The sequence below is a fragment of the Aplysia californica genome, unplaced genomic scaffold (assembly GCF_000002075.1).
Source record: "Aplysia californica isolate F4 #8 unplaced genomic scaffold, AplCal3.0 scaffold01335, whole genome shotgun sequence".
In the NCBI taxonomy this organism is placed as follows: domain Eukaryota; kingdom Metazoa; phylum Mollusca; class Gastropoda; order Aplysiida; family Aplysiidae; genus Aplysia; species Aplysia californica.
In genome coordinates this window covers 74207-76769 of record NW_004798605.1, presented here as the reverse complement: position 1 = coordinate 76769, position 2563 = coordinate 74207, and the positions used below count along the sequence as shown (strand labels likewise).

Sequence of the window (2563 nt, the reverse complement as noted above, 5' to 3'; positions counted from 1 at the left end):
TACATGTACAGACAATCAATACATGTACAGACAATCAATACATGTACGGACAATCAATACATGTACAGACATCAATACATGTACAGACATCAATACATGTACAGACAATCAATACATGTACAGACAATCAATACATGTACAGACAATCAATACATGTACGGACAATCAATACATGTACAGACATCAATACATGTACAGACAATCAATACATGTACAGACAATCAATACATGTACAGACATCAATACATGTACAGACATCAATACATGTACAGACAATCAATACATGTACAGACAATCAATACATGTACAGACAATCAATACATGTACAGGCAATCAATACATGTACAGGCAATCAATACATGTACAGGCAATCAATACATGTACAGGCAATCAATACATGTACAGGCAATCAATACATGTACAGACAATCAATACATGTACAGACAATCAATACATGTACAGACAATCAATACATGTACAGACAAACAATACATGTACAGACAATCAATACATGTACAGACAAACAATACATGTACAGGCGATATGGGGCAAAGGTCACAGGACAAATGTTAAAACGAAAAACAAAACAAAACTACAGGAAAAAGATTTTTCTCCAAATCAGCAACTAATAAAACAACTGCATGTAATTTGGTTGGAAATAATCAGAAGAATTGAATTGACGCAAGTATCCCTGCAGTTGTGAATTATCAAAGGACTGGTTTTATTTCTGATGAGCAACGTGGGCTGAGAGGAATCTATATATAGATATATATACCGTATACAAGTGGACTTAGTAGTAGTAGTAGTAGTAGTAGTAGTAGTAGTAGTAGTATGAAGTACGGCTGTGGTCAGGCTAGTCGCCTATCAGCCTTTCGTTGCTTATTCGTTCTTGCACGTTGTTTTCAGACTCTGGTATCTGTAGGTGCTCATGGGACATGGATCTGGCAGCTTGAAACCAATCTAGGTTCATAGAGAATTTATGTTCCTTCCAGACCATGCCAATCCTATTTTTGAAAGCGTTCAATGATGGTGCAGACACCACATTTTCCGGTAGGGAATTCCAAGCGTTAACTGTGCGTACGCTGAAGAAGTTTTGGCGGACTGCTGTTTTCACATGGTTTTTTTTTTCAATTTTAGACTGTGTCAACTGGTGTTAGAGTGTAGATCGCGGGGTAAAATATCTCCCGTTACTTTGTAAATTCCTGTTAAATACTTGTAACATTCAATCATGTCGCCTCTAGCTCTCCGATAGTACAGCGATGGCAGATCCAATTTTCTGAGACGATCGCAGTGAGCAAGGTGCTGTAGTTCAGGAATTAGTTTGGTGGCCCGACGTTGCACTTTTTCAAGTTGTTCTTCATCACCTTTAAATCTGGGGTGCCAGACCACATTTCCATACTCTAGATGAGGACGAATGATTGATTTGTACAGAGTAGAAAGGGAGACTTTGTCCAGCATTGTGAAACCTCTCCGGATCAGTGCGAGAAGATTGTCAGCTTTGTTGACTTGGATACTCACATGTTTGCTGACTTTTAGATCCCTATCAATATTCACACCTAGCTCTTTTTCTAGTCTCACAGATTCTACAGTGATGAGTTCACCTTTGGATGTCAACTTGTACTCGCATGGGTTTCTATTTTTCCCAATGTACATAACCTTGCATTTTTCTGCATTAAACCTCAATTTCCACGCATCAGACCAGAGCTGGAGTCTGTTCAAGTCATCCTGGAGGTTGTCCGAAAAGTCGGGTACTTTAGCAAAAATCTTCGTATCATCCGCGAACAGAAAAGTAGCAGAGAGGATAATTTCAGGGAGGTCATTGACGAAGCATACAAATAGAAACAGACCTAGCACACTTCCCTGAGGGATTCCAGACTGCACATGCTCCCAGGATGACTCCTCTCCATTTACAACCACACACTGTTGACTATCAGTCAAGAAGTCCCTTATCCAAGTGTGAATCTGCCCCTTAATTCCATAGCCTTCCAATTTTTTCAACAAACGTTTCGTGTGGGACGGTATCGAAGGCCTCAGCAAAGTCTAGATAAATGGTGTGGACACAGCCATCTGCCTCAATGATGGAAGTCCATAGGTCGAGCACCACTAACAGGTTGGTTGAACAACTTCTGCCGCTCATGAAACCATGTTGACAGCTGCTAAACAGATCATTTTGCGGGAAATGTTTTATGAGCTGATCTCTGATGATGGATTCCAATACCTTACAGGCCACACTCGTTACACTCACTGGACGATAGTTTCCTGGGGTGGTTTTTTTCCTTTTTTGAAGATAGGTGAAACATGGGCTAGCTTCCACTCGGATGGTATAACTCCTTCCTGCAGTGACCTATTCATTAGAGTTGCCAGCGGGGTAGCTAGTTCAGTGGCACATTGTTTGAGGATGGATGATGGGATGTTGTCAGGACCCTGGGCTTTGTTGGGATTTAGCTTTTCAAGCCTCTTGAGCACATTTTCATTAGTTATAAGCATGTCTTCAAACTTGCAGTCAACATCTCTGTGTTGAAATTCAGGTATTTCTCTTGTGTCCTCTCTCGTGAAGACTGAG

General features: G+C 40.6%; 1 protein-coding gene across 3 annotated transcripts in view; it reads left to right on the top strand.

Annotated features, from left to right (window-relative positions):
• The window catches only part of LOC101858682 (1-deoxyxylulose-5-phosphate synthase YajO), a 29863-nt gene that overhangs the window by 15092 nt on the left and 12208 nt on the right, over nucleotides 1-2563 (top strand). The window lies entirely within an intron of this gene.